The following is a 15,155-nucleotide window of genomic DNA, read 5'->3' on the forward strand; positions in this document are numbered from 1 at the left end:
TCGTTGTAAATAACAAGATGCAGCCCTAAATAAAGTGGAAGAAGAAGAGATGCATAGAGAGTCTGAGAATCACGTCAAAGCATTCTCTCCTGTAATTATCATGTAATCCTCTCTTCGTTTCAATATGATTCTCTCTTTGATCGGGTCTGTCATTACATAATTGTACACCGTTCCGTTTGTATAATTTACATATTTTCCCTTTTTTACAAGTTAGTATGTAACTTAAGGGGACCCAGTGGTCTAGAAATTTCAAAATATCGATTTTTGGTTTTTTCGATATTTCGAAACTATGGCGTCTTAAGAATAAACTGTGAAGTTTCCATGCGGAAATTCCTAATATTATAGCTTCTACAACCCATTAACTAGGTAGAAAGCGGCCCGCGCGCTTCTGTACCTTAAACTTTAAACTAATTTATCTCGAAACGACTTTTTTCGGCCTAGTCGGCCTAGTGCCAAAAAAAAAAACAAAAAAAAAACAACTATTCAACCGAATCTTCTGAAATTTTAATACATATGTTGAAAAATTATAAAAGGTGATTAGGTTTTAAGGGTCGGTGTTGGTTTTGAATAAAATACAATTTTTTTAGGAAATTATTGTCATTTCTCTTCATTATGATAAAATTGGTATGGTTCAATTACGCATAAAACAAAATATTGGCCAAATGGCCGCCGCGGCCTTAGCGGCACACCTCCATCCGAAGACGCTGAGGCATAATTGAGGTTCTATGCCGTTAGTGTGCCGAATTATCTCATCCTTTAGCTCTTGAATTGTTGCTGGCTTATCGACGTACACCTTTTCTTTCAAATAACCCCAAAGAAAGAAGTCCAAAGTAAAAGTTTTGTAATCATCATCACCATTATATAAATATGCCACTTTAAATTAAAGGGCCGTTAAAAAGTGACTCCTAGATGTCAGTAGTGAAAAATTCATAGACGGAACTCTTTTTATATCATCTTTGATATTTGTCAAATAGATAGATGTGCAATTTCAAACGATAGAGTAACGCGTGAAAATTATTGAAACTTATTACGAAAATGGTCGATCTTTAAGAACGACGTAGCGTAAAGTTCGAGATTTTTTGGGTGGAAATAATCGTCCGAATAAGCCGGTAATTTAAGGGGACAGATACCATATTTTCCCACCTGTCGTTGTTTAGGAACAACGCCTTCTTGCTGCTTGGAGCGCCATCTGTGTGTCAAATTTTTCTGGCAGAAGGATCACACAGATAGTTGGGTACTTCGCTAAATTTCGTGTGTCTGCGCTATTGCCGCGATTGCCCGCTTCCCCTTGCTGGCGCCACTGATGCAATGTCTGTGTCTTTTTTTTTTGCTTGTTTTAGCAGCCACAATGCAAGTAATGCGCTTACTTTTGTGCGGGAGTAAGGATTGAAAGGATTTGGAAAAGTGCGCGGTCCGTGCTTTACGTGGGACGGCTAGTGCACAAACGCTAGACTACCGAGCCGGCTAAATCTAAATAGTAAATCTAAATGTGCTCAATCAGCAAAAATGCGACGCAAACGATATGCATCATGACTTACGCCTTACGTACAACTTTCCACGTAGTCAGACGACAAAGGCTAACAAGATCTCTTCTCAACATTTCCTCATCCATAATTCGTTCTATGAACTTTGAACTATGAACAGATAGTAAATAGTGATAGTGAAATGGCGCTCGTCGCTAGTTAGGATTATTTAATATAAATAGAAATATTCATCCACTTCAACTACAACAACAATAGCAACATCGTATATGTTGATATGTAGTATATAAGGCGTTTTTCAATAGGTGCGCTTCAACTTTTTTCCGATAGGGAGGACGAACGATGCAATATTTTTTATTTTTCGCTTGTCATTTGTAAACTTCATTAGTATACATTTCATCATGGAACGCTACACACTTGAGCAACGCTTGCAAATCATTGAATTTTATTATAAAAATGCGTGTTCTGTTAAGAAAGTTTAGAGTCGAAAAATCATCTTCAGTGATGAAGCTCACTTTTGGCTCAATGGCTTTGTCAACAAGCAAAATATGCGTTACTGGGCAGAAAGCAATTCACACGTGATTCATGAGGCACCGTTGCATCCCGAAAAAATCACTGTTTGGTGCGGTTTACATGCCGGCGGCCATCGCCACGTTACTGTGAATGGAAATCGATACCGCCATACAAGCCACACAGCACACGCTACAATTGATTTGTTGAAGAGTAAGTTCGATGAGCGCATTATTTCCAGAAATGGACCGGTCGAATGGCCGCCGCGCTCGTGTGATTTGACGCCTCTAGACTATTTTCTTTGGGGTTATGTGAAGTCATTGGTCTACAGTAACAAGCCGGCGACGATTTGTGAGCTCAGAGCCAATATTGAACGCGAAATTGCTGGAATTTCGGCCGATTTATGCAAAAGAGTGGTCGAAAATTGGGTTCAACGATTGGACTTCGTAAAACGTGCACGCGGTGGTCATGCAAAAGAAATCGAATTTCATACTTAAATGTATATGTTCAAACTCGATAATAAAAAAAAATTAGTTAAAAAAGTCAAACCGTTTGTGTTTTCTTAAAAAAAAAGTTGAAGCGCTCTTACTGAAAAACACTTTAGTACATATATACACTGAGATAAATAACTTTAGCACAGGGACCTTTTGACGAGTTTCGGCAATTTTTTTGTTTCCAATTTCGTTTTAATTATTTTTTAATAAAAATATAGTTCATTCTTCTTCAAAAGCCACATAAACACAAGCTTGTGGAAATGGAAACAAAAATTCAAGAAATCTTTATTAAAAATTTTACATTTTTTAAGCAGCATTTTTAGGGGAATTCCAGGTATGCCATTTATAGCCCACTGAATGTTGGTTTGAATTTTCGTGTAAATCTCAACAACAAAAGTTGCGTTGATTTTTATAATTTTTTTTTTTGTTGCGGTGTTATATTTTCTCCCGTTAACCAAGTTTGAATGTAAACAATGTAGGAGAGGCAAACCTTTGAGATTTGGATATGAAATGTGATGACAGCTTATTTTGGCACCATTTTGGTTGTTTTCTCATCTTGGCATTGTATCTGAAAAAAAAGGTCTTAGTACAAATCAAGAAGGGAATGCTGCTTCTTCAATGAATTTGATAAAACGTGGATAATATTTGGTAATCTCTTTACTTGAATATCCATTTTGTTGGGTTTGAAAGTATTAGAGTAGAATCTGGAAAAATGTTGAGCCCAGCTCTTGTTATTTGCCACGGCAGGATAAGTTGAGGAGAAGATAAAGTAGTTGCGTACATTGCTAGTGCTCGGATTTCTGAATGTAATATCAGTCATGGGTAGACAAAGTAGTAGTTGCGTTCCCACGACAGTCTGTTCTACGATACCGGAACGACCCGGATTTATATCTGGCCAAAGGACTGTCACTTCAGCAACATTCCGCATAAATGTATGGGGAATCTTTATGCTGCTACAACAACAACAACAACTACAAAAACAAAGCATATACTTTCTCTGGGAGAGCTGTAAAATACTCTAGTGCAGTACACGCTTGAGTTCGGTATACAATTACTAATGCTTTAGGAAAAGTAATAAGTCTGTAGGCGGCATAGACTGCATAAATGAACTCGTTTTAACATTTATCGGGATTTTAGTTGGAGGAAATCAATGGAAGCTCTCAATTTTACACGGTTATGGACCAGGAACTCCATAACCACATCGCTAAGCTCTTACATAAAAACGCGGTAGCCGTACCCAGTTACAGTTGTGAAGAAGGATTTCTAACAACTTTTGTCTCACGTGTGGAGAAGTCCGAGCTCCATGGAAACTCAGATATCTGGAATTGCAGATTGAAGCTGTTGTTAGATATGATTTAGTTCGAGATTTCATAGTTTAAAGTCCCATGAGTAGACGACTTGCTGCTGGTAGCACTGCTAGAAATCTGAAAATGCCAAAAGTATAGAGTGCGACGTTGGGCTGTGTGTGTATGGCTTCGGCAACTTGAATTTTAGATCAGTTTGAGTTTCCTTTTCAAACTGAAAATTTATGTATATTCACTCTCGTGTATTTACTTACTTTTCTTTTTGTAAGAATTCACAGTTAGAATAATAAAATGAGCAAATGAGCAAAAAATTTACATAATTTGTGCGTTAATCTTCAAAATGCTATAAAATCTTGTATTATTAAACTATGGTATAACAAAGATAAGCGACTGTTACATATATACCCAATAGATCACACTTGACAGAGGTTGACACTTTTCATTATAGTTTTGAAGTATTCCAACTTAATTTGAGGCTTCAAATTTTCCTATTTCACTTTTGCGTTTAATAGCTGAACGCCAGGTAAATTTCGTCATATCAGATGTATAAATAGATTACATAGAAAATAACTTTAGTATACAAATATAAATACATCAAAATACGTTTAAAAATTAGTACATTTAGAGGTACCCTTTCCATATTTCATGGCAAAAGTAGGCCTGAACTTACATCCATAACATTTGAGACGTCATAGTAGATAGCGTCGCATACTAGCGACGCCTGCTGGCACGCACTTACGCTTGGAATACTTTGAATAATACACACATACACATACACATTTACCCTTCATTTTCTGATTTGTTTATTTGCCTCATTCATTATTTTAAATGCGCTGTCACGCAAAGATTGATTTACACGTACACACACACACACTCACATCAATCGATTCATACTTAATTTTTCATACTATTTCGTCATTTTGCTACGAACTTTGAATAGTAGTTGATAGATATTTATTGTTTTGCATTTTGCGTTTTGCGATTTTTCTTTTCCTTGCCGGCGTCTTGGTTGCTTATGACGTAAATTTGATGCCCCGTTAAGCAGCATTGCGTGGTTGAGGCCTTGACCGTTAGCTTTGCATTTCCATATTCACTTCAATTTCCATTACAATTCTCCTTCGTTTTGCAATGTGCGCAGAATTTCTAGTCAGAAATTTATATGCATTCGTTTGGGTTACGTATACGCCACGCTGGTCGCGGAGTACTTGAGCAGCTCTTTCGTGCTTCTCTGTTATCCTAGAAAGACAGCCTCTGTTTTTCTACTTAAAAATTAGTGTTTCCGCATAATTACAAATTATGCGCTTCAAATTTACTTTCTCGTTTTTGTAATTTATTACTGGCTTCTTGCCAATTATTTATGCTAATCCTCTGTAAATTTAGGGCTAAGCTTTAAGCTGCCTAAAATTATCTAATTGAAAAAGTAAAGTAAATAAGAGGATATGGTGGTGCTTTAATTTTAATGTGGAAGCTTAGGGGACTGCAGATTATTATTGGTTTTTGTGCGAGTTTGCGGGAACCGTTTTTGCGCTCCATTTTAATATAATTACTCTGGATGGGGGTAGGCATTCTGGTATTGTTATAGACACAGCATAGCGTAGCGTCTACATTCATTTGTGCCTACTCTTCCAGCCTTTGTGGCTGAGATTGCTGGCAGAAAAGGTGGAGTCGTTAAAAAATCCTACAGATTATTATTATTAGTAATTAGTGCATTTTTGATTGTCTAAAAAGTTTGAAAACAGATTTGAGTAAAGTGGAGTAAGTTGTTTTTTTTTTTGCTAAATGTTAATAAACTTAAAACATTGGCTGATTAATTTTTTTCTTTTTTAAAAAAATTCGCCTTAAAAATAATAATTGGACAAAGTTTTGCTTCTCTTGTTTAATATGAAAAGAGTGCTGCTAAAATTTACCGAGGGACAACAAAAGCTTACGCCGAACATACTCTTGAAATTGAAATTTGAAAAAGGCGAGCCAAGAAACACCAAGAGAATGGGTGCTTACACCCTTTTTGGTTGTTTGGCCGAGCTCCTCCTCCTATTTGTGGCGTGCGTCTTGATGTTATTCCACAAATGGAGAGACCTACAGTTTCAAACCGACTCCGAACGGCAGATATTTTTTATGAGGAGGTTTTCATGGCAGAAATTCACTCGGAGGTTTGCCATTGCCTGCCGAGGGACGACCGCGTTAGAAAAAACTTTCTCTTCATTTTGGTCTTTTGGACGAATGGTAGTCACGCACCAACCCATTCGGCTATGGCGGAATGTATTAAAAGCTCCAAAAAGTGAAAGGGTAAATAGTAAAGGAGGAAGGGAACGAAGTGACAGAGAGCAAGAGATAGGATAGAATAGTGACAGAGCCAGAGATAAAAATAGTTAGCAAATCTGGAAATATCCTTTGAAAATATCGTTTGACAGAACGAATATTACTTATTCTCAGAACAACGGATCCCAAAATTCACAGACTTGCTCTAGCGAATTTAGGAAGTTGACAGAGAAAATACTCAGTGCTATGCCGTTCCTCTAAGCAAGAGAGTCAAATAAATAATTGCAAGGGCATGTATTGACCCGCCCTTTGGACTCCTCGCCATTCAATTTCCAAACTCGTAGCTGTATTTACCGGTCACTGGACGATCGGTACACACGCGGAAAAGCTAGGGTTGCCAATTAACTCCCATTGCAGAAGTTGTGGGGACCTTTTAGAGAAGGAGACTATAGAGCATTTTCTCTGTGTTTGGCAGCTAGACGACTAAGGTCACTGGGCGCTTCTTTCTTCGACAGTTTAGGGCAGTGCACCAACCTAAATCTAATCAATCTCCTCCATTATATTAACAGCTCTGGCTGGCTGTAGATTTCTGCTTGTTAGAGGCCCCAAAATGCTATCAAAACGGCGCTTTAGTGCTACTTGAGGAGTGCCAGAAAGGCACTTCAACCATTTCTACCTACCTACTATATGTTGACCCCATGGGTTGTATCCTGTAATGATACCGACCATCAACCAAACGCCCATTCAACCAAGTTTTCGAAGTAAGTTTGATAGTTTTTTGTTCGGACTTGTCACAAAACACTTTGCAGTTCTGCAGCGTTCTCGACCAGACCATCGCTCTTTATGTAAATTGCATACGTAATCGCTGATCCAGTTTATGATTCCTGTGGAACTGATGCCAATTATTGGCTCTGGTCTCTGCCCAGAGTTGCTCCGCAGTTGGTTAATTCATCAGCAATTTTATTTCAACACCGCCGTGTCCTGGAACCCTCATAAGTACAAGCTTATTCCGTCTTGGAACAGAGCTAAGCTTGGGCTTATATTCTTGAAGAATTTTTGAGGTTTGCTTTGCTTTTTCTAGTGCCTTCAGTGCAGCCTGACTGTCACTGAAAACTCCAATCTGTTTTCCGCTCCATATCCTCTCAACTATTCATTCTACTGCTTTCAGAATGGTAAATGGTTTGGAAAACAGTTGCCATTCCTCCTATAGTGTAAGGATACCATCCTATTACATTTTTGTACCCATCGGTAATAGAAATATCTGTCAAATTTCTTTGAATGTACTCTAAATTACTGCATTGCTCACGCAATAGAAATTTTACATCAAATGAAATTACGGGCCGAAAACAATGGATCTTGAAGATTTCTCGGTGTCTTGAAGTTCCGTCTTCGGGTTAGAGACCATATTTATAAAGTCTTAACACGCCTTCATGTTTTTCATTGCTTCCTGCGGTATTTTAAGATTAAAGGAAAGCAAACCAAGCATAGCTTTAGGGCATCGCCGGAGGTTGAATCATGGCACCCGTAACGTAACGTAAACATACATGTTTTTGCAGTCTGGGTAGTTCGTGACGTGTGCACTTAACCATGGTTCGTCGCCAAAGTGGCATAAGTGATGATTGGCTTAATAAGTGCTGTTTATATCCCCAGGACCTAAGCAGGTTTCAGATACCAGGTTTTAAAGGCTCTACGGCATTATTTTATTATTACGCGATCCACCTTTAGCCATACGTGTGTCTTCCAAGTCAGTTTCTTATCCGAGAATAGTCTTAGGTATTTAATATTTTCAGAGAAACTGAGTATCACACCTTTCAATGCAGTGCTTAGTCCATTAAATTTCTTTTTCTTTGTGAAAAAGGCTAAGGTAGTTTTATTCGAATTGACGGAAAAGACCTGGCTTCGTGCACCAATCATCGATTTTATCCAGAATTCTCTGCGAACAAGCTCTTACTTTATCGCTGAAAACATGCGATTTTTGGCTTTAACCTCATACAAATTTTAGCTTAGAATGCGAAGATGAAGGACCGCGTGGAAAAAGTTGAAAGATTGTGGCTCATTACTCAGTAAAGTGAAATTGTTAAAAATTGAAAAAAAAGCTTTTTGAACCACTTGAAACTTGCATTTTCTCAAACCCAAATTCAATAGGCCGCAAAAATATAGACGTAAAGTATTTCTAAAGACTCTGAAATTTTGACGAAAATTTCTGGAATTTTTTTGAAATTTGCACTAGAGTTACAGCTCGAATTTATTAGGTGCTTGTAAGGGAATCAAATATGCTTTAATAAAAATATATTCAAATTAAAGATGTAGTAAATTATTTGCCAAAACTTCTCAAGAAGATCTAGTGCCTTCGTTATTTAACTCAGTTTATGCAACTTAGAGCATATATTCTGGCCTACGCTCCGACTAGGAGCGAAAATATATGCAAAGAGATGGTTTTAGTAGTTTCTCAGTTCTTCTTAAAACTGCCTTGTAAACAAATATAATATCAAGTAATAAAAAAAAATGTACTAATAAGTTTATTGACCCGGAATGTGTGGAGTTTAGGTGGCTTTGCGTCAGAGCAACTTTAAATTTTAGCTGAGTGCTATAAAATGCAAATAAACCAGGTGAAAAAAATTGCATATTCAATATAAAAACTTTTTGTTATCTCGAGTTGTGAAAATCTGAATTTAGGTAGCGATTATAGCTCAGGGTGAGCTTTAGCCTCAACCACAATCCTCTTCCAATCTGCACTGTTCATAGCAACAGATTTCCAGCCTTAACTCGTAGCTTTTTCAGGTCGGCTATGGCTTGGTCAAGCTAGGTTAACCTTGGACGTCCTCGGGATCGGGCCATTAGACGATTCGTTGATATTTTTATCATTTTTGGGGGCGGCTGTCATCCATGCGGACAGTGTGCCCTAACTATCGAAGCCTTTGGGATTTAATGTATTTCACGACGTCTTCTCCCTGGCAAAAGTTTAGCAGCTCATCGTTGTAGCGTATTCGGTACGTTCCATCGTTGTAGCATATGGGGCCAAATACCCTTCGAATTACTTTTCGTTCGAAAACTCTTAAGCTACTTTCGTCTTTGCTTGTCAATGTCCAGCACTCGCAGCCTTAGGACAGCACCGGTAGTGTTATGGACTGGTAGAGGGGGAGTTTACATTCACGTGTGAGCAGTTGAGGACTTCAGCAATTTTGTGTGGGCGTAATATGCTTTGTTTGCTGCCATTGTTCTGTCTTGTATTGTGCCGTAACTACTGTTGTCATTTTTTATTAACACTCCCAAATATTTGAAGTGTTGAACATCTTCAAAGGTTAATGCCCCGATTTGGATGTTTTCAGGACATCGTCTTTCTTCGGCGCGGGAGACCTTCAGATATTTAGTTTTGCCTTCATTTATTCTAAGGCCTACTGATTGTGCACAAAATTCAATATTGCAGAAGGTTTCAATGAGATATCTTTTGTTCCTTGCCACTATTGCGATATCATCCGCGTAGGCGATTGTTATTTCTAAGCGACTAAAAAGGTTTCCAAACTCCACTTCGTTTTTTATCGCGTAGTGAAGAAGGAGATTAAATAAAGATGTGGAAAGCGCGCCGCCTTGTTTTACGCCACAGGAGATTTCCAAGGGCTTTGACACTGCTTGTTGTACAACTACTTTTCCAGTGGTGTTAGTTAGTGTTGCCATGACCAGCTGAATAAGTTTTTCACTGATACCCAAGTTGGAGAGCGCTTCTGGGATTTTGTCTCGGAGGATACTATCAAAGGCTTGTTTGAAATCGACGAACAGGATGTATACGTTTAAGTTGCATTCATAGCATTTTTCAAGATTTTGCTTTAACATAAAGAGTTGATCTGTTGTTTATCGACCTGGGCGAAATCCGCCTTGGTATTTGCCCAAGATTTTTTCTGCTTCCGCAGTTAGCCGGGATGCGAGGATTCGAGAAAATATTTTATATGTGGAATTTAGGAGAGTGATTCCACGGTAGTTTTCACAGTTTAATTTGTCTCCCTTTTTGTGAATAGGAGTTACCAACCCTACACGCCTTGCTTCTAGAATGCTGCCTCGGTGCCATATTCTTAAAAAGAGGTATAGCAGAACTTGACGTCCGTTGTCGTCGAGGTACTTCAGCAGCTCTATGGGAATGTCATCTTCTCCAGGAGGCTTATTGTTGCTCATATGAGTAATAGCTTTATTAAGTTCCGTCAAATTTGGTTCCGGCTCCGCCGCATTATTGTCGGGCGTAAAGTTTATGAGAGAAAAATGCAAATACCTATATCAGGTAAAAAAAAAAAATTAAAAAAAGTTTCTTATTAAATACCAACATTTTCTCGCAAGCTCGAATTGTAAAAATCTGAATTAAGATCTTTAAAATGCAAACAAACCTGATTTAAAAAAAAATTTCATATTCAATTTCCAAATTTTTCCGCAATCTCCAGTTGCAAAAATCTCAAATCGGTGATTCAAATGCAAATAAACCTGATTTAAAAAAAAATTTCATATTCAATTTTAAAATTTTTTCATAATCTCGAGTTGTGAAAATCTGAATTCAGTGCTCCAAAAGGCAAATACACCAGGTTAAAAAAAAAAATGAAAATTTCGTGTTAAATACCAAAATTTTTTCGTTATCTCGAGTTTTAAAAACCTGAGTTCAGGGTTTCAAATTCAAGTACTCCAGGTTGAAACAAATTAAAAAAACTCGTATTTAATTTCATATTTTCATTACCTTCAACATGTAGATGTAACAAATTTCAAAAAAGTCGAGATTTAGCTTACTAGATTGTCAGATTACATAATTAGTCAGCCATTTGCCCATTTTTCCATTTTGGACATCTGAATTCAATAACGTGAACAGCGATCTGAAAATTCAAATACACCAAGTAGATACCAAAAAGACTGAAAAATATGTTCCTATTTGGAATTTAAAAACTAAATTCTGTATGGCGGCTTGTGTACATATTAGGGATACATTCCCCGGGATCCCTTAATTACTCTAGAAATATTTCGAAATGCTGGGACATAAATTTTTCGCATTCCTAGCACTTCTATCAAAAAAAAAAACTTATATTAATAAATAAAAAAACTAAATTCTGGTATTCAACCATTTCTCGCATTTTATGGTTGGATGGGAGGTAAGCGCACTATTTAATATATTTGAGTAGAAATAATAATAATAATTGGCGCGTACACTTCTGTTAGGTGTTTGACCGAGCTCCTCCTCCTATTTGTGGTGTGCGTCTTGATGTTGTTCCACAAATGGAGGGACCTACAGTTTCAAGCCGACTCCGAACGGCAGATATTTTTATGAGGAGCTTTTTCATGGCAGAAATACACTCGGAGGTTTGCCATTGCCTGCCGAGGGGCGGCCGCTATTAGAAAAATGCTTTTTTATTAATTTTGCTTTCACCGAGATTCGAACCAACGACCTCTCAGTGAATTCCGAATAGTAATCACGCACCAACCCATTCGGCTACGGCGGCCACCTTTGAGTAGAAAGCCATACGTATTATTGAGTACTAATAAACACGAAGGAAATTTTCTTCCAAATCTTTGTTGGCTAATTTTTTTTATGGGCAGTAGATGAGAGTGCCGGGTAATGGAAGTTCTCAATATGAATTTCGATAAAGCGGACTGGTTCTTACATCCATGAAGTGCGCGCTAGATCACATTTTTCGTCTGGTTTCTGGTGTAAGTCTTTATGTCGTTCACATATTGGACACCAATGGAGGGACTTACAGTTTTCTGGCACTTTCAGATGGCAGGTAATTGCTATGAGAAACTCGAAAGTATGTCTTTGTCTGTTGAGAGATGATCGCTATTAAAAACACAAATTCCAGTGTTTAATACGCAGCGTGGTGATAGAATTCACGACTTATCGACACTATGCCACACACAAATGTATTCCGAAGCTTGAAAATCAAGTCATATCACAAACTCAATCTGTGTCAGCTCAAGGATAGCTGCACTAATATTAAGAAGACATTTTCTCAGCATGACTGGTAGATTCTGCAGGACTCCAACGAAATGAAGAAATATGTCTTCTACACTAGTCAACATTCCACTTGATTATTGCACAACAGCGAACCGTAAGACTTTCGCAATTTTATGCCTGCCCTGGGTCCTATTAAATTACTTGACCCATCAAAAGTCGTGACACAAATTGCGATGTGTCATCAAGAGCAGCCATTAAAACTTTACAAAGTGAAATTATATGACTTGCCTAAGCCTTTAAGAGTCCAAGTAGCGAGTAATTCATATGCCGTGTATGATACTCGAGCGAAGTCAAATTATGTATGTATGCGAGGTTTGTATGTGCTAGGTGAGCGAGTGGCAGAAGAGCACCGCAAAGATCAACACCAACACAACCACCGCCGCAACACACACTTAGAGTCATTTAATTATGTTGTGTGTCAGTAGTTGACATTGCATGACCCAGTTGAATGAACGCCATTAATGCCAACAAAATAGCAGTTTAAAAGGAGGAATGATGGATATGTGAGTGTAGGTGTGTGTCTGTGTGCGTGCCATGTAAGAGACAGCCACGTTAACAACGCTGACGGCAACAACATCGAAAAATAAACTTTAATAAAAACGGGGTTAAAATATGTGATTACAAAATAATAAAAAAGAAAAGTCACTGCGCGCTGATGTTTTCTGCTGACATGGCGTCTGTGGTGAGATGCGACTGCACTGTGGGTGGGATCGGTGGACAAGGTTCTATTTTAAAAAATCTTTTAATTTTCTTAACGCTATGATGTTAGCCATTTTCTCTCTATAATTGGTGGTAGCTGTGTAAACATTTGTGCTAAAGAAAAAGAAAATATCTGCACTCGATATGGCCACCCATATTTTTTATTACAACTTCAGGTACATAGTTGCTAGCTGGTATCTAAGTGAGTTTGTGTATTACTCTCCGTGAACTTAAATCATTAAAGTTATAGAAAAAGTAGGATACACGAAGCGGATACTTTTCCACAGGCAATGAAATTCTGTTTTTTTTTTGGCATAAAAAACTGCTCATAAAAACTATTTGCCATAAAAATAATCTTTCGTGGATGTGACAGGAAACTGTAAGGTCACCATTTCCAAAATAGCGTTAAGAGCATCAGTCTTTTATTATCAGATTTCTTCTTCTTGGTTGGCGCGATAATCGCTTACGAGAACTTGGCCGAGTTTAGCAAAGCGCGCCTGTCGTTTCTTTCTCATGCTAACCGGCGGCACACCAAGGGAAACCAAGTTGGTAAGATCTTTATTATTATTATTTTTTTTACTCCAATATTATTATATTTATATACTCACCTACACTCCGCGGCAAAGCGTTATAACTTGAACATTTTGGTCAGGTTATTACACAAAAACCATAAGAATTTAAAATTAAAATTTTATATAAAACTTCCGAAACCCCGTTTTTTAATAAGAATCTTTAGAAAGATTTTTGGGAAGCAGCTTTATAGCTCATTAAATTTTACTTAATAAAGTGCAAATTTGAACCAGCAGAAAAATCACTTTCATTTTTAATTATTTTTTCCCCTTTATGGTGTAACGAATTTTATCTATTAACTCTATGTAATAATTCAGTATAACATAGTCCCGAAAAATTACACCAAACCATCATTTACTCTACAAAAGAGCATTTTGACACAGGCAGCAATCAAAAGGATTGCATACCATCTGGGTTATTCCTAAAAAAACAAAAAAAAAAATACCAAAAACCGAAGCACATAGGAGCGCTTGGAACGATATACTTGAAGTGAAATAGTCAAAAGATTCGGACTGAATGATAAAATTACCGTTGGTCGATATTGAAAAAGAAAGACATAACTTTTGTAGGTTCCAGAAAAGGGACATCCTAACGAACGTAGTTGGATGCTATTGGTTGCTAAAAAAGGAGATATGGAGCATTGAGCCGCTTATAATTGTATTTCATATTCGAATTCGAATTCGTATTTTTATTTTTATTTTTATTTTTATTTTTATTCATATTCTTATTCATATTCATGTTTATATTCACATTTGTATTCGTATTCTTTTTCGTATTCAAAGTCTTATTCGTATTAGTATTTGGCCGCTGTAACCGAACAGATTGGTGCGTGACTATCATTCGGAATATGGGGAGAGCATCAGTTCGAATCTCGGTGAAAGGTTAAAATGAAGAAACAGTTCTTTCTACTAGCGGTCGCCCCTCGGCAGGCGATGGCAAATCTCCGAGTGTATTTCTGCTTTTAAAAAGATCCTCATAAAAAATATCTGCCGTTCGGAGTCGGCTTGAAGCTGTAGGTCCCTCCATTTGTAGAACGATATCGAGATGCACCCCACAAATAGGAGGAGTAGCGCGGCCAAGCACCCAAAACGAGTGTACGAGCCAATTATATGTATATAAAGGGTTTGCCAATAAGAGGTGTTATTTTGATATTCAATTTTTTAATATAAATGATCGGATGTTTATTTCATTATAAAGAAGAAGGTATGCCGTTAATAGTGATAAATAACATCAGGCAAATGATCACCACGACCACGCCAACAGAACAATATCCTTTTCATGAAATTTTCCATAACCGAATTGTAAAGTGGTTGCCTTATGTCCTCGGTAGCCATACGAATTCCATCTTTGAGGTATAGAATCGACCCTGGGCTGTTGGCGTAGACCTTCTCTTTTACGTGCCCCAAAGGAAAAAGCAACAAGGTGTTAAATCACAAGATCTGGTTGGCCAATTGTGATCACCCACAGGACGAAAGTGAAGTAATTTATTTAGAATTTTTTTTGTAACTAAAATAAAATTTATTAAATTTTGTGCACTGTACTAGAAGCAATAGCGAAAAAAGCAAAGCTTTTCGCCACCGTACGTAGCATAACTCTCTGCTTCAAACCTTTTTTTACAGCTTTGATTTGTAGTGCATTTTTTATGCGTTCGTGCGGTTTAAAATATGTTCCCGGCGATAAGCAGTTGACAGTACATGACGTGGATGAGTGTTTACTATGCTCACTGCAAATAGCTGCATCACCATGCATCATAGGGTGAGCTCATGAAAAGGAATGCAAGGATATGCGCGCATGCCGTACAGCACGAACAAATAAAATTTTTCCAACGCCTCTGTGGTAGATACAATGAATAGAGTGC

This window comes from Anastrepha ludens, chromosome 3, assembly GCF_028408465.1.
Source record: "Anastrepha ludens isolate Willacy chromosome 3, idAnaLude1.1, whole genome shotgun sequence".
NCBI classification, from domain to species: domain Eukaryota; kingdom Metazoa; phylum Arthropoda; class Insecta; order Diptera; family Tephritidae; genus Anastrepha; species Anastrepha ludens.